The 18,657-nt window shown below is 39.9% G+C and overlaps 1 long non-coding RNA gene across 1 annotated transcript; it reads left to right on the forward strand.

Moving 5' to 3' along the window:
- The first annotated feature begins 14,690 nt into the window (after nucleotides 1-14,690).
- On the forward strand, nucleotides 14,691-17,960 carry LOC120039203. The gene is made up of 3 exons (XR_005475330.1): nucleotides 14,691-14,797; nucleotides 17,238-17,321; nucleotides 17,912-17,960. It is a non-coding gene; the product is annotated as an uncharacterized LOC120039203 (long non-coding RNA).
- Nucleotides 17,961-18,657: the final 697 nt, after the last annotated feature.

Raw genomic sequence — 18,657 nt, forward strand, 5'->3', positions numbered from 1 at the left:
ACATTTGATTAATCGTTTGAACAGTAGTGTATATTTAATATGTTTTATATATCAAGTTGTAGAAACATCTCAAGGATGATCAATGGAAACAGGATGCATCTGAACTCAATTTTGAGTCTCTTGTTTTTTTTTATAAATAAATTTGCAAAAATTTCTAAACTTGTTTTCGCTTTGTCATTATGGGGTATTGTGTGTAGATTGCTGAAGATATTTTTTTATTTAATTTTAGAATAAGGCTGTAACATAACAAAATGTGGAAAAAGTCAAGGGTTCTGAATACTTTCCGTGGGCACTGTCAGACCCCTTCCCATTTTTCCCACTTTGGTACGTTACAGCCTTATTCTAAAATTGATTACATGTTTTTCCTCGTCAATCTACACACAATACCCCATAATGACAAAGCCAAAACAGGTTTTTAGAAATTCTTGCAAATGTAAAAAAAAAAAAAAAAAAGATAAGAATTGCTTATTTACATACATTTTCAGACCCTTTGCTATGAGATGATCCTTGAGATGTTTCTACAACTTGGAGTCCACCTGTGGTAAATTCAATTGATTGGATATGATTTGGACAGGCACACACCTGTCTATTTAAGGTCCCACAGTTGACAGTTCCTGTCAGAGTAAAAACCAAGTCATGAGGTGGAAGGATTTGTCCGTAGAGCTCCGTGACAGGATTGTGTCGGCACAGATCTGGGGACCGGTACCAAAACATTTCTGCAGCATTAAAGGTCCCCAAGAACACTGAGGCATCCATCATTCTACAATGGAAGACGTTTTGAACCACCAAGACTCTTCCTAGAGCTGGCCACCCGGCCAAACTGAGCAATCGGGGGAGAAGGGCCTTGGTCAGGGAGGTAACCAAGAACCCGATGGTCACTCTGACAGAGCTCCAGAGTTCCTCTGTGGAGATGAGAGAATCTTCCAGAAGGAAAACCATCTCTGCAGGTCTCCACTAATCATGACTTTATGGTAGAGTGCCCAGACGGAAGCCACTGCCTAGTAAAAGGCACATGACAGTCCACTTGGAATTTGTCAAAAGGCACCTAAAGGACTCTGACCATGAGAAACAAGATTCTCTGGTCTGATGAAACCAAGATTGAACTCTTTGGCCTGAATGCCAAGTGGCATGTCTGGAGCAAACCTGGCACCATCCCTACGGTGAAGGATGGTGGTGGCAGCAGCTTGCTGTGGGGATGTTTTTCAGCGGCAGGGACTGGGTGACTTGTCAGGATCAAGGGACAGATGAACGTAGCAAAGTATAGAGAGATCCTTGATGAAAACCTACTTGAGAGCGCTCCGGACCTCAAACTGGGGTGAAGGTTCACCTTCCAACAGGACAATGACCCTAAGCACACAGCCAATACAACGTGGGAGTGGCTTCGGTACAAGTCTCTGAATGTCATTGAGTGGCCCAGCCGGGGCCCGGACTTGAACCCGATCAAACATCTCTGGAGAGACCTGGAAATGGCTTTGCAGAGACGCTCCCCATCCAATCTGGCAGAGCTTGAGAGGATCTGCAGAGAAGAATGGGAGAAACTCCCCAAATACAAGTGTTTCAAGCTTGTAGCTTCATACCCAAAAAGACTCAAAGGTGCTTCAACTAACTATTGTGTAAAGGGTCTGAATACTTACGTAAATGTCATATTTCAGTCATTATGGGGTATTGTGATGTCATTATGGGGTATTGTGATGCCATTATGGGGTATTGTTTGTAGATTGATGAGAATATATATATTTTTTAATTTAACCAGCGCAAACTGGCTTTAACCAGAATAGTAAAAGGAGTGGGAGGCCCCGGTGCACAACTGGGCAAGAGGACAAGTACATTAGAGTGTCTAGTTTGAGAAACAGACGTCTCACAAGTCCTCAACTGGCAGCTTAATTACATAGGACACGCAAAACAACAGTCTCAACGTCAACTGTGAAGAGGTGACTCCGGGATGCTGGCCTTCTAGACACTATTCTGGTTAGAGCCAGTTTGCGCTGTTCTGGGAAGGGAGTAGTACACAGCGTTGTACGAGATCTTTAGCCATTTCCAGCTACAATAGTCATTTACAACATTAACAATGTCTACACTGTATTTCTGATCAATTTGACATTATTTGAATGGACAAAAAATGTGCTTTTCTTTCAAAAACAAGGACATTTGTAAGTGACCCCAATCTTTAGAATTTATTCATTTATTTCACCACTAATGGTAGTGTTTTTATTTTTATTTTTAACCTTTTTTTAACTTTCTTAGCATACTGGTTATTGTCCGGAATTTCAGAAGACTGACGTGCCCAAAGTAAACTGCCTGTAAACTGCCCAAAAGCTAGGAGATGCATATACTTGATAGCATTGGATAGAAAACACTCTGAAGTTTCTAAAACTGTTAAAATAATGTCTGAGTATGGTATGCTTTCTCCGTAACGCCTTTTTCAAATCTGACAACGCAGTTGGATTAACAAGAAGCTTTTAAATGATGTAAGACACTTGTATTGTCATGAATGTTTAATATTACGATTTTTGTATTTTGAATTTCGCGCTCTGCAATTTCACCGGATGTTGTCGTAGGTGTCCCGCTAGCGTTTGGACATGCGCCCAAACAGGTTAACTAGGCAAGTCAGTTAAGAACAAATTCTTATTTTCAATGACGGCCTAGGAACAGTGGGTTAACTGCCTTATTCAGGGGCAGAACGACAGATTTTTACCTTGTCAGCTCGGGGATTTGATCTTGCAACCTTTCGGTTGCTCTAGCCACCCGATATGACCAGAAGAGGAATGGTCACCGCTCTGAGCCTGGTTCCTCTCTACGTTTCTTCCTAGGTTCCTGCTTTCTAGAGAGTTTGTGGCCACTGCTTCTACATCTGCATTGCTTGCTCTTTGTGGATTTTAGGCTGGGTTTCTGTTCAGCACTTTGTGACACTACTGATGTAGAAAGGGCTTCATAAACTACATTTGATTGACATGTATATCACACCAACTGACTGGTTCTTCTGATTTTCACACAGGATACCATGTTGAGACATTCTCTACATCCAGAGAGCAACAGCAGGAGGATCACAGAGCTAAGAGGTCTCACCACTGCCCACATTGTGGGAAGATTTTCCCATTTCTATCAAGGCTAAAAATACACCTAAAAATACACACAGGAGAGAAATCTTATTCCTGCTCTGACTGTGTGGCGAGTTTCTCTCAACTTTCCGGCTTAAAAACACATGAACGTATACACACAGGAGAGAAGCCTTTCTTCTGCTCTGACTGTGGGGCGAGTTTCTCTCAACTTTCCACCTTAAAAACACATGAACGTATACACACAGGAGAGAAGCCTTACGTCTGCCCTGACTGTGGAACTAGTTTCTCTCAACTTTCCACCTTAAAAACACATGAACGTATACATACAGGAGAGAAGCCTTACTCCTGCTCTGACTGTGGAAAACGTTTTAAAAGATACGCTGAGCTAAAAGGTCATCAGAGAACACACACAGGAGAGAAGCCTTACGTCTGCTCTGACTGTGGAACTTGTTTCTCTCAACTTTCCAACTTAAAATCACATGAACGTGTACATACAGGAGAGAAGCCTTACTCCTGCTCTGACTGTGGAAAACGTTTTAAAAGATACGCTGAGCTAAAAGGTCATCAGAGAACACACACAGGAGAGAAGCCTTACGTCTGCCCTGACTGTGGGGCGAGTTTCTCTCTTCTGGGCACCTTAAAAAGACACCAACGTATACACACAGGAGAGAAGCCTTACGTCTGCCCTGACTGTGGAACTAGTTTCTCTCAACTTTCCACCTTAAAAACACATGAACGTATACATACAGGAGAGAAGCCTTACGTCTGCTCTGACTGTGGATTACGTTTTAAAAGATACGCTCAGCTAAAAGGTCATCAGAGAACACACACAGGAGAGAAGCCTTACTTCTGCTCTGACTGTGGAACTTGTTTCTCTCAACTTTCCAACTTAAAATCACATGAACGTGTACATACAGGAGAGAAGCCTTACTCCTGCTCTGACTGTGGAAAACGTTTTAAAACATGCGCTCAGCTAAAAGTTCATCAGAGAACACACGCATGAGAGAAGCCTGCTTACGTCTGCTCTGACTTTTGGGTGAGTTTCTCTCACCATAGCATCTTAACACACCAATGTATACACACAGGGGAGAAGCCTTACTCCTGCTCTGTGGAGGGGTGGGCGTGTAAGTCAAACGTCTAACCAAAAGCTGCGTGTTTGAATCTTATCAAGGAGGACTTTAGCATTATAGCTCATAGCAACTTTGTAACTACTTATTACTTTTTAGCTATGTTAGCATGTTCGCTAATCTTTTCCCTAAACCATTTAACTCTACCTTAAAACTTCTTAGGGCTGCAATCCCGATAACAGAATCGATATGACAACAGCCAGTGGAAGTGCAGGGCGCCAAATTCAAAAAAACAAATCTAATAATTCAAATTCCTCAGACATACATGTCTTATACCATTTTAAAAGGTAATCTTGTTGTTAATCCCACCAAATTGTCCGATTTTTAAATATGCTTTTCAGCGAAAGCACCACAAACGATTATGTTAGGTCACACCAAACCACAATAAGCACAGCCATTTTTCCAGCCAAAGATAGGAGTCACAAAAAGCACAAATAGAGATAAAATGAATCACTAACCTTTGATGATCTTCATCAGATGACACTCATAGGACTTCATGTTACACAATACATGTATGTTTTGTTTGATAAAGTTCATATTTATATAAAAAAATCGGAGTTTACATTGGCGCGTTACATTCACTAGTTCCAAAAACATCCAGTGATTTTGCATAGCCACATCGATTCAACAGAAATACTCATCATAAATGTAGATGATTATACAAGGTATACACATGGAATTATAGATATACCTCTCCTTAAAGCAACTGCTGTGTACGATTTTCAAAAATACTTTACGGAAAAAGCAAACCATGCAATAATCTGGGACGGCGCTCAGAACAATAGTCAAATTAGCCGCCATGTTGGAGTCAACAGAAACCAGAAATTACATGATAAATGTTCCCTTTGATGATCTTCATCAGAATGCACTCCCAGGAATCCCAGGTCCACAATAAATGCTTGATTTGTTCGATAATGTCCGTTATTTATGTCCAATTAGCTACTTTTGTTAGCGCGTTTGGTAAACAATTCCAAAGTCACGAAGCTGACGAAATGTCCAAAAGTTCCGTAACAGTCAGTAGAAACATGTCAAACGATGTATTGAATCAATCTTTAGAATGTTGTTAACATAAATCTTGAATAACGTTCCAACCGGAGAATTACATTGACTTCAGATGAGCGATGGATCAGAGCTCCCTCTTTTATGTGAACGCACGCGCATGGTCAAAGAATGGTCAGGTCATGGCAGACCTGACTAATTCCTCTTTCATTCGACCCCCCTTCAGTTCTACAGACGGTTGACATCTAGTGGAAGCCGTAGGAAGTGAAAACTCATTCATATCTCGCTGTGATTTCAATGGGATCTTGGTTGAAAATCGACCAGCCTAATAATTTCCAGTTCCTGTTTGGATTTTTTCTCAGGTTTTTGCCTGCCATATGAGTTCTGTTATACTCACAGACATAATTCAAACAGTTTTAGAAACTTCAGAGTGTTTTCCATCCAATACTAATAATAATATGCATATATTAGAAACTATGATTGAGGAGCAGGCCGTTTACTCTGTGCACCTTTCATCCAAGCTACTCAATACTGCCCCTGCAGCCACAAGAAGTTGAACCCCTCACCCCTAACCTAGCTAAAGTTAGCAAGAACAAATTGGAATTCGTAACATATCATACATATATTACAAGTTTGTAACAATTTTGTATGAATATCAATGCGTAAAATAACATTCGAATTGTAATTCATAACATACGATACGTCAAATTATACTGAATAACAATCTAAACGCAACAATTTCAAAGATTTACAGTTCGTATAAGGAAATCAGTCAATTGAAATAAATGAGGCCCTATTCTATGGATTTCACAGGACTGGGCAGGGGCTCAGCCATGGGTGGGGTTTGGGAGGGCATAGGCCCACTTGGGAGCCAGGCCCAGCCACTCAGCATGAGTTTTTCCCCAGAAAAGGTCTTTATTACAGACAGGAATACTACTCAGCCCCCCCCCCCCCCCCCCCCCCCCTCCCAGACAATCTTGCAGGTGAAGAGGTCCTGGGCTGCCGTGGTTACATGTGATCTGCAGTTGTGAGGCCGGTTGGATGTACTGCCAAATTCTCTAAAAGGATGTTTGTTATGGGATTTTTGTGTTTAATGACTAAAATATGTATGCATTTGACTTAGATGTTACTGTATGAATGAAACTTATTATAATCATAATGCTGAGTGTAATATGTTCCTTGTTAGAAAGAATGGGTTTATCTTCAGACAGGCTAGAATGATGTCTCTACCCAGGGAGGGGAAAGACCTTGGGTTGGTTGCAGATAGTTGAACAGGTGGCAGACAGTAATGAGAACTGTACTGTACTGCCATTGTATCCAAGAGGAGGATGGACATTAAAACCTATGACATCTTTATTATATAACCTGATGTAAAATGTATTATGATCAGTACTCTCGAGAATAAACGCTATTGATTGATTTTAAGACTGGTTTCTGTCCATTTGGCTGATAATTATCTTACAAATTCTTATTTATGGGCAGAGTGTTTTAATTGAATTGGTTGATAAACATAGGAATTAAATTCCTTTAACAATGTTAGAGGTGTCATTTACATTACATTTAAGTCATTTAGCAGACGCTCTTATCCAGAGCGACTTACAAGTTGGGTCTTATGGTAGAGATATAAATATTGAGTTCTCTGGCAACAGCTCTGGTGGACATTCTTGCAGTCATCATGACAATTGCACATTCCCTAAACTTGAGACATCTGTGATGTTGTGTGGCCTTTTATTGTCCCCCAGCACAAGGTGCACCTGTGTAATGATAATGCTGTTTTATCAGCATCTTGATATGCCACACCTGTCAGGTGGATGGATTATCTTGACAAAGGCTAAAATGCTCACTAACAGGGATATAAACAAAGTTGTGCACAACATTTGAGAGACATTAGCTTTTTGTGCATATGGAACATTGCAGGATTTTTATTTCAGCTCATGAAACCAACACTTTACATGTTTAGTTTATATTTTAGTTCAGTTTATTTACTGTGATAGGTTACATTACATTGGACTAACATACTAAATGGAGTGGCATGGATGTTTTTTATATAATATAATACATTTTGCTCTGAGACCAGGTTGTCCCTCTGCAGTATTCTGTGGGAAGGAGCTAGTATACACTTTTTTTTATTTATTGAACCTTTGTTTAACTAGGCAAGTCAGTTAAGAACAAATTCTTATTTACAATGACGGCCAAGGAACAGTGCCTTGTTCAGAGGAAGAACAACAGATCTTTACCTTGTCAGCTCGGGCATTCGATCTAGCAACCTTTTGGTTACTGGTCCAAAGCTCTAACCACGAGGCTACCTTCCGCCCCTAACATTTATCAGATAGAGATGGTGTGATGATCACTTTTCATCACTAGTTTGGGGGGGATTGTTTTACAACTTTATTTAATGATACACAGTTTATGAAATGAATACATGTGTTTATTAATTGTCTTTAAAACTAGATTAGTTATTTTTGTTACTGATCATGAATGTGTTTGGATAACTGCATTGAAGCAAACTTTATTGATCTGCCAATGAAAAATAAAGTTACATGAATATGTACTGGTCAACCTCTTCTTCTCTTTAGTATTCAGTTCTTCATATTAGATCTGACAGTATGAATGGTTCTTATGGTTATATTCAGTTCTTCATATTAGATCTGACAGTATGAATGGTTCTTATGGGCTGAGTGCCTGGAGTGTTTTTGTATGACTACAGTCAGGAGTTCTCTCTGTCCCTGTAATTGAGTTGTTATTAAAGCCGCATACAGACATGGTCTCTTTTGTGTTTTCTTGAGTAAGGCAGCTCCAAAATGCAGGTCTTTCAGCCTAGCTCAGTGCTTTCTGTGGAGGTGGGGCAAGCCCACAGAAAATACGGAGCTTTGTGCCGGGATTGGCTCAGTGTTCTGTCATTCATGGGGACAATACATCACTGCCAAGTCTAAGGGTAGAACTTGAAAATTCAAGCCCCTTGGGTGCTGCCATAGAGTTACATTAGAAGTGCCCATCCAAGAAGGCTCAAGGTCATTGTCCACAGAGAAAATAACGTCAAATCATGTTATATCTACAGTCACTTTGATTGGACTGATCATGTCAACATCATACTTTCAAAATCTGAGCTAGCAGTCATCATCATGAATCAAGTCGACGATCTACTGGCAAATCCTTTTCAATCTTTGTCATATGAAGAGAAATAATGAGAAATTATAGATAAAGTATCGGTGCTCATCGGCCGTTGGACATAAACATTACCCAACAAGTTGGAAATTGCAAATTCAACAATGAGTGGTTTCTCAAGGAATCAGTGGCTAACTGCAAGCTTTGCAAAGCAATCATTATACTGGTATTCAGTTGAGTGGCTGTGTGGTCCCAAGTCTAAGATTAAGGGGCTCTTTTCCTAGTTTAAAATTGTAAACATTTAACATTGGCCGTGCTGTCAATGAAGCTTGATTTGTGCCCCCCTCAAAACAACTTAACTCGGTACTGCAAAATCTGACTTGAGTGAGTTCAAGACAACTGGGAACTCGGGGGAAAACAAGCTACGACTGAGAAAATACTTTTTGAACTTTCATCCAACTCGGAATTGTAAATTGGGAACTCAGGCCTTTTTCTACAGCTACGACCTGAAGATCACTGACGTCATATTCTTTTTTACTGAGTTCCCAGTTGTCTTGAAAGCACCATAAATCCAGAGAATGCCAGACTTTGATGACAAAGTTTGATGACAAAATATGCCCACGAAGGACTGCCGCGCCACCTTCCTGTTCAAGTGAGCACAACACAACAAGGTGAGTCAAAAAATGTCTTGTCTGCTGTTGCATAAATGATGTAACATGCCAGGGAGATGTGTATACTGTAGCTAAGAAAGTAATACTAAGTGTATGTTGTGTAGTAAGATGTTAGTAGCCCATGTACCTCACCTTTAATTTTGTCTATTTTCACCTCTTCATTTTGCCTACTGTTCTGACTTGGTGGTTCACATGTAGCCTATAACCTGTTTTAGAGAAATGTAATCATTGAATATTGTAAGGGTTTTCATTGTCTGCTTATATGCCCCTTTATTTATCCTACGGGTTCTGACTTGGCGCACAGGGAGAACACTGTAAGAACGGCCCATGTTCTGAATTTTGTCGCTGTGCATTTCAAAAGTGGTGAACAAATAGTTATATTGACTACGTCCGTCCTTGCTCGCTCATTAATGTCTTAATCGAAATTACAGATTGCCTCTTATCCGCTTTTCGTCCCCTTATGCCATAGTTTGTACATCTCAATTGTCAGTAGAAACCACATTTGTCTACTTCATCACCCTCCCGGATCCGGGATCCTCCTCATCAAAAAAGCTGACTAGCATAGCCTAGCCTAACGGGACAGGGATATCATATAATATAATTTTCATGAAATCACAAGTCCAATACAGCAAATGAAAGATAAACATCTTGTGAATCCAGCCATCATTTCCGATTTTTTTAATGTTTTACAGCGAAAACACAATATGTATTTCTATTAGCTAACCACAATAGCCAAACACACAACCGCATATTTTCACCATGTTTCCACCGCATAGGTAGCTTTCACAAAACCGACAAAATAGAGATAAAATTAGTCACTAACCAAGAAACAACTTCATCAGATGACAGTCTTATAACATGTTATACAATACATTTATGTTTTGTTCGAAAATGTGCATATTTGAGGTATAAATCATAGTTTTACATTGCAGCCACCATCAAAAATAGCACCAAAACAGCCAGAATAATTAGAGGGCAATGTGAAATACATAAATACTCATCATAAAACATTTATGAAAAATACATGGTGTACAGCAAATGAAAGATAAACATCTTGTGAATCCAGTCAATATTTCAGATTTTTTAAGTGTTTTACAGCGAAAACACAATGTAGAATTATATTAGCTTACCACAATAGCCAAACACACAACGGCATTTATTCACCGCAAAGGTAGCTTTCGCAAAAACCAGCAATAAATATAAAATGAATCACTAACCTTTGGACAACTTCATCAGATGACAGTCTTATAACATGTTATACAATACATTTATGTTTTGTTCGAAAATGTGCATATTTAGAGCTGCAAATCGTGGTTGTACATTGTGAATACGTAGCAACATTTTCCCAGAATGTCCGGAGATATTTTGGACACTCACCTAATCTGACCAAAGAACTCATCATAAACTTTACATAAAAATACTTGTTGTATGGCAAATGAAAGATACACTGGTTCTTAATGCAACCGCTGTGTTAGATTTGTAAAAATAACTTTACTACAACATACAAAATACATTATTGTGAGACAGCGCTCACATAATCTCCGCCCTGTTGGATTCTACATATTCCACAGAAATACGAAATAACATCATAAATGTTTTCTTACTTTTGCTGAGCTTCCATCAGAATGTTGTACAAGGAGTCCTATTTCCAGAATAAATCGTTGTTTGGTTTTAGAATGTCCATTTCTTCTGTCGAATTCGCGCCACAATGCTAGCCAAGGTTGCTAACATTCCCATCCTCTCTTGGCGCAAAGAACGGAAAACTCCAAAAGTCCCAATAAACTGATAAAACTCGGTTGAAAAAACCTACTTTATGATGTTATTATCATATGTATCAAATAAAATCAGAGCCGGAGATATTCGCCATGTATACCGAACGCTTTTCAGAAGACAATGTCGAGGTCCCTCGCGCGCCGTCGAAGACAAAGAAAAATACCGGACCTGTCACTCCAAAAGCTCTTATTCGACCTCAGATCAAGCTAGACACCCCATTCCACCTTCCACTGCCTGTTGACATCTAGTGGAAGGCGTATGAATTGCATACATATCGATAAATAAAAGCCAGTTGAATAGGCAGGCCCTGAAACAGAGCCTCGTTTTCAGATTTTTCACTTCCTGTATGGAAGTTTGCTGCCAAATGAGTTCTGTTTTACTCACAGATATAATTCAAACGGTTTTAGAAACTTCACAGTGTTTTCTATCCAATAGTAATAATAATATGCATATTGTACGAGGCCGTTTAATTTGGGCACGATTTTTTCCAAAGTGAAAACAGCGCCCCCCTATTGACAAGAAAATGTTTTTTTTAAAGGCAGTGAATGAGACTGAATGAACTGTTTCGCTGCCAGACAAGGCTCCGCTGATAGCCAGGTGTAGCAGTGGTAAACTGTTGAGACTATGCTGTTGGGACAGCTTTATGTAGGCCCTAACAGTTTGTGGGCACCGTTTCAGTGCAATTAATGTATTGTTTAGTGTCTTGTTGTGTAGTGGCTTTGCTGGCAATGCATCGCACTTTTTTAAAATTGTTGAATTTAATCTTTATTTATCTAGTCAAGTCAGTTAAGAACAAATAGTTATTTAAAATGACGGCCTACCCCGGCCAAACCCGGACGATGCTGGGCCAATTGTGCGCTTCCCTGTGGGACTCCCAATCACGGCTGGATGTGATTCAGCCTGGATTCGAACCAGGGACTGTAGTGATGCAGTGCCTTAGACCACTGCGCCACTCGGGAGCCCTTAAAAGGTTTGCGCCCAACGTGGGGCAGGAGTTTGACGGCACAAGCAGGGAGCCCAGCCAACAGAGATTTGAGAAATGTTTTGGTTTTCTTCCTCAGATCTGTGCCTTGCAACAAACCTGTCTCGAAGCTCGACGGACAATTTCTTTGATTTCATTGCTTGGTTTTTGCTCTGACATGCACTGTCAACTGTGGGACCTTATATATACAGGTGTGTTCCTTTCCAAATCATGTCCAATCATTTGAATTTACTACATGTGGACTCCAGTCAAGTTGTAGAAACATCTCAAGGATGATCAATGGAAACAGGATGCACTTGAGCTCAATTTCGAGTCTGAGCAAAGGGTCTGAATACTTATGCAAATAAGCTGTTCATTTTTATAAATTGGAAAATATTTCTAAAAACCTGTTTTCGCTTTGTCATTATGGGGTATAGTGTGTATATTGATGAGGGGGGAAAAATGCATTTAATCAATTTTCGTATAAGGCTGTAACGTAACAAAATGTGGAAAATGTCGTCATGGGGTCTTGTATAATGCCCTGTATATGTTTTAAACTACAAATTTAAGGAACTGAAGTGGTAAACAATGAAATAATGGAAATGCATGTTCAATGGTTCTCTCTGTATTAGTATTATCTCTGTATTACCCACATTAAAACACCTAGGTAGAGCAGTGGTTCTCTCGGTATTAGTATTATCTCTGTATTACCCACATTAAAACACCTAGGTAGAGCAGAGAGGACAGAGCATGTGGCTTTGCAACACACAGGTGTTTCATCTCCACACTGGGATGATTTTAACAGTGCAACGCCACACAGGCCTCATGCCTCTCAGGTAGGAGAGTACCAGAAATAAATGAATAAAAAACACAAAACTAATGAAGGAACACACAGTCACCAACAATATATCCCTGGTGACAATACTTTCAACTGGCTCAGCTCACTGTTACAATACAGCACCACCAAATTCCATTTATTAAGTAACCATCTGTCTTATGTAACCATAAAAACATAATATATCACACTGTTTTGAGAGTCCAGGATTTATATTTACTATGTTACATCTAGTCTATGAGACGAGGCTGCACCTTGACCTACATTATAAACACGCAGATCAAGAGGTGTGTTTTCCCTTCAGCATCTGCATGTGGCATAAGCTCACCCACCTCACAGCTTGAATCTAAAATAGTTCATAACTTTGGCTGTCAGTGATGGGAAAAAATCTGACTCTTAAGGCAATTACTTGAATAATTCAATGGATTTTTTATTTACAAACTTGATAACCAAATTGTCTTTTTTTTAAAATGTGACTTCGCTATGGGGCCATCAATGGGAATTGGGCCCTTCTTCAGCTGAACTGCAGTACGGAAAATGCCCTCTGAGCACAGTGGAAAGCATGCTTATAGACTGGAAGCCTGACCCCTTGATCCGAGAAGGGTGTAATTGCAGACCGCAATTAGGGCCGTTCTCTGATATCGGGTGTTTCATGATATCAAGTTTACACCAATTGATGCTCCCTATTCGTCCGTGGCCGTTTCTTTTGCGTTGGGGACAACAGTTGTTGACAAACGTAGCATTGTAGCTAAACCTAACCTTAACCTTTTTCCTAACCTTAACCTCAGTCTCCTAACCGCCACGTCAATTATCCTAACCTGCCACTAATTATCCTAACCTGCCACTTTAATTATCCTAACCTGTTATGTATGCTATGTGTATGCTATGTGCCTAGTTAAATAAATACTTTTTTCCCCCCATCAAATATTCTCCATCAGTTTCATAACACCGGAACTGACCAATGGCATATATCAATTGTTTTTATATCAGGGAACATCCACATCAAGAAACTGTACGGTAGGTCTCCTACTGGGAGGCGCAGGAAATAGTTGAAAGAGGGATTGGTGCTGAGGAAGCTATGGCAGTGGATGGCCAGCAACCTGTTGAGATTCATAATGTTGTTTACCAGTTGAAGGATACCGATTGTAAAGATTAATTGTATTTGCGGCTGAAAGTTTTTGGGAGTTCAGGAATTGAAATTGGAAGCATTGCACGCAGTGGTGGAAAAAATACCCAATTGTCATACTTGAGTAAAAGTAAAGATACTTGAGTCCTTTCCTGTTAAAGTAAAAGCCACCCAGTAAAATACTACTTGAGTAAAAGTCTAAAAGTATTTAGTTTAACATATACATAGTATCAAATGTAAATGTAATTGCTAAAATATACTTAATTATCAAAAGTAAAAGAATAAATAATGTAATAAATAAAACCCTACTCCTCCGCCAGAGCGTCCAGTGTGGCTCTGAACGCTCCGAGAGCGATACGAACTGACAATCTGACACCGCTCTGAATTTACGAACGCCCAAGCGCACTCTGCCACTCCAGATTGAATGTAAGATCACACCCATAATTTACTAACAAAGTATTTGTGTTTAGTGAGTCCGCCAGATCAGATTCAGTAGTGATGCGTGAACTGAACAATTTTCCTGTCCTGCTAATCATTCAAAATGTAACGAGAACTTTTGGGTTTCAGGGAAAATGTATGGAGTAGAAAGTACCTTATTTTCTTTAGGAATGTAGTGGAGTAAAAGTAGTTGTCAAAAGTAAAGTACAGATACCCCAAAAAACGGCTTATGTAGTACTTAAAATATTTGTACTTAAGTACTTTACACCACTGATTGCAGGGAATACTGACTGAAGATGTTCCTCCCTACGAGGCCCATGAGACTGTGTAGGGATGTGAATTGAATAGGACTGTGACTGAAGATGTTCCTCCCTACGAGGCCCATGAGACTGTGTAGGGATGTGAATTGAATAGGACTGTGACTGAAGGAGTGGGATATTTTTATTTATCTATTTTTGTATTTTGTTTTGATGTCGTTGTTCCCCCTCCCCTTATCCGCATTGGACGTGTATCTTTCTCTACAGTTTACTAACCGTACAGTAGGTGGCGGCAGACACGTTATATTTGTGTAAATGTCAGTATACCAGAGAAGAAGATGACCCTGTTGCATTGTCGTAGAGGGGAACAGGAAGTTCCGGTTAGAAAACGACAGAACTGTGTTATGTCGATAGTGGTTGTGTCCGTTTCAACTGTATTATTGTAGGTATGTAATAGCACGTTTAAAGAGTCTAATGTCGAAAGAATATATAACATGCTAGGTAACAAATCCGTCAAGGTATTATCATGTTTGGTAAAGGTTTTAATTGTATGTGTTATTTTGGGGTCAAACCGAGTGAGTGAAGAACGTGATTAAAAACGATTTTACAAGTCACATAGATAGACTTTGGGTTTGTCTGAGTGTATGTACATAATTTCGTCAAAGTAATTTCATAAAGATTCCACTTTTTTGAGTTCGTTTTAACACGTTCTTGGTTTTGTGTCAAATGTTGTTTATGAGCTGGTAAATAGCCTCGTCCGAACCGTCCTGATCTCGCGAGTTTACATACACTGTTTCGTTAATGTAAGCTCGCGAAATCAGGATGGTTCGGAAGTCAAATGGCGGCTTCAACGGTTTCGGTCGTATTTCTAGGAGTTTGCTCGTGGTGAAATGGCGACATGAGGCTGTGTGATGGAGTGTCAAAATAGAGGGAAGCTAACTGAAGTTATCCTTCACCATTTGGAGAGTGAGGCCAACTGCATGGAATGGCGTCGATTAATGCGGATGAATCGGAGCACGTATCAAACTCATTCCATGGAGGACCAAGTTTCTGCGGGTTTTCGCTCCACCCTTGTACTTGATTAATTAATTAATGTCACTAATTAGTAAGGAACTCCCCTCATCTGATTGTCTAGGTTTTAATTGAAAGGAAAAAAATAAAACCCGCGGAGACTCGGTCCTCAATGGAATGAGTTTGACACTCCTGAAACAATGGAAATGGAGAGAGTTTGAGAAGCAACAGCTGTGCTGGAATGCGATCAATGTGGGGGACAGTTGTGATGATATGGAGCGGGAGGATGAGGGCCTAGAATGTGAATGGTCTGTAGTGAAAAAACATAGGAAGAACAGAGATAATGATACTGGAAGCAGTGGCGCATGTAGTATAGAAACTCTAAAGAGGCCCAAGGCAGGGAGCTAGAGTAAAAATGTGTCACAGTGGAAAGTTGGGATGGTGTTTGAGGAGACCACAGGGCCTCATTTACTCCCTGATTAACCAAGGCCATAAAAAGAGAGATGAAGTTAAGATGGTAGATTGTTAATATCATGTGCTAGTCAGGTTCAGCAAGGGAAGATTCTTCAATTGGAAAATCATAATGGGACAAAGCTCAGAAGCCATGACCCTGGAGCTTATGCTAAATTGAAAGGAGTAATCTGAGGTCCCAATATCTATGTCCATGGATGATATTGTTAAAGAACATGTGAAGGAGACAGTGGTTGAAGCCTAAAGGTTGATCAGTAGGAAAGAGGGTTAAAGAAGTGAAAGCTTATCAGTGCTGTTGAGGTTTGAGAAGGTTTTGTCTGGAAAAGTACAGAATAGGATTCCTTAGCTTCCATGTCAGAGAATTTGACCCAGCCTCATCAATCAACCAATCAAATGTATTTATAAAGCCCTTCTTACATCAGCTGATGTCACAAAGTGCTTTACAGAAACCCAGCCTAAAACCCCAAACAGCAAAGTGTAGAAGCACAGTGGCTAGGGAAACCTCTCTAAAAAGGCTAGAACCTAGGAAGAAACCTTGAGAGGAACCAGGCTATGAGGGGTGGCCAGACCTCTTCTGGCTGGAGATTATAACAGAAAATGGCCAAGATGTTCAAATGTTCATAGATGACAAGCAGTGTCAAATAATAATAATCACAGTGGTTGTCGAGGGTGCAACAGGTCAGCACCTCAGGAGTAAATGTCAGTTGGCTTTTCATAGCCGATCATTCAGAGTATCTCTACCGCTCCTGCTGTCTCTAGAGAGTTGAAAACAGCACGTCTGGTGAACAGGTCAGGCTTCCATAGCCGCAGGCAGAACAGTTGAAACTGGAGCAGCAACGGAGAATCATCACGGTGTTTTTAAATGCCAAAGAATGGAACATGTAGCTGTTGAGTGAAAAGATGTGCCAAGTGGCTGGTCCTGTAGTAAGAGGACCTACTGTCAGACTGATGGAGCTTCCATGGTTGGTCCTGTAGTAAGAGGACCTACTGTCAGAACTGGTCTTTCTACTAGTCCTGACATGGTTTCGAGGGCTGTTCAGAAATCTTGCACCCATAAATACGCTGTGACAAAGGATACTTTAATATTGAATAAAATATACTTCATAGCTTTCATTGGTAAGGTTATCAACAACTTGGATTGTGTAAAGCAGAAATACCAGTTCGAAAGTTATCTTGTAAACTGCAGCAGAGTTGTTGGGGGTAACAGATGTTACTGTCGGTATGGTTTTTGATAAGCTGGATAACCTGGGGGTGGATTGTTTCAGCATGATATAGACCCCAATGTTTGCAAACACAGAAATGGATCTATTGATAAAGTTTATTGGGGGTGTGGGAGGGTTTTTGGGGAAGGGGAGGGTGTGGTAGAAGTTAATAAGGATTTATTGGTTTATTTTCTTTGTACAGAATTAGACAGACATGGACCTTAAATGTTTGTTTGCGGACCGCCATGATACCATAGGAGGTCTGCATCAACGGACTTCAGTACAGGTAGTGCCTCATCAGAGAGAGAACATTTCAGTTGCTCTACAGTTTTGAAGCTGAATGTAATGATTATCAGTCCTTTACATGTGTACTAATATTCAGACACATTCAGTTGTTTCTATATTTATCTATAATTCAGGGTTTTCACACGGGGCTTAAAGTAAATAAATATTAGTGCTTGAAAAAGTACTTAAATCCTTGAATTTGACTTGCCATTGTACGATCCCTGATAATTCTTACTATGGTGTGAACGGGAAATACAATTGGTTTTTGTGAGTGAAATAATACAGTGAAGACAAGGTTATTCAGGAAAATAGTACATAGTGCTGCCTGAAACATACTGTAACCTTGTACTAAATGGTTTTTGACTCTTATGTGAATTTAGGAAATCTACTATAGATTAAGTGCTCTTATGTTGTGCAATTTAAAATGTGTACTTTGTGTCTAATGTGAATGAATGTTTTATCAAGGATTAGCTACCTGATCTACTGAAATTAGATAATTGAACAAGAAAAGAGAGAAAATATTTTTACAGAATAAAGTGCCAGAACTGTCAAGAAAATAACTTTAGTGTCCGTTTCTCTTTATTACTACAGGCCGACTCAGATTAAGTCTGAGGTCGGTAACATCAACAGTGAGGACAAACCCAGCCTGCCACTCTCCTTCCACACTGAGTAGAAACCTACAGTCGCTGGGTCCTGATTGTGACAGTGGAGCCCAGTTTGCTCTGCAGGATCCAGAGATGGCATCAGTGAAGCTGGAGGACTGCAGTCAAACACTGGAGCTGAATGTCAACATTAAAGATGAAGAAGAAGAGGAGGAGAAGATTAGGACAACTCTTAGTCATGGTAAGAGCAGGTTCTATCTATAAGTTATCTTCATAAATTAAACCTCCATAAGTTATGACCCAGTCTATTGCTAGGTTGAATTCTGTAAATCTGACATCACACATCCCTGAAAAACTCAAGACTTCACTGCGAGGCAAAACTTTCTAAACTTGTAACGCCTGCCTTTGCCCACACATTGTCTCAAGAACGTTGAAAATGTTTAATAACCTCAATCACCAAGTTAGGCATACCTCATTTCAAAATAGGCCATGGCATCATCACTGTCAATATTGAATTGTAATTCTTTGCGTTTTACCAGTGAAATGACCAAGCTGTTTCTGCATGCCAATCGTTCGATCTCAATCAATTTCATGGGAATATGCATTTAAATCTTCTCGAATTACTGTTTGGTAAGCAAATTAGAGCAGATGGTGTTAAATTATATAGACTTCCTGTATTTTGTTTTAATCAAAGCACATTCTGCCTAATGGCGTGCTTTTGAGTTTGAGACGATT

This window comes from Salvelinus namaycush, unplaced genomic scaffold, assembly GCF_016432855.1.
Source record: "Salvelinus namaycush isolate Seneca unplaced genomic scaffold, SaNama_1.0 Scaffold26, whole genome shotgun sequence".
NCBI classification, from domain to species: domain Eukaryota; kingdom Metazoa; phylum Chordata; class Actinopteri; order Salmoniformes; family Salmonidae; genus Salvelinus; species Salvelinus namaycush.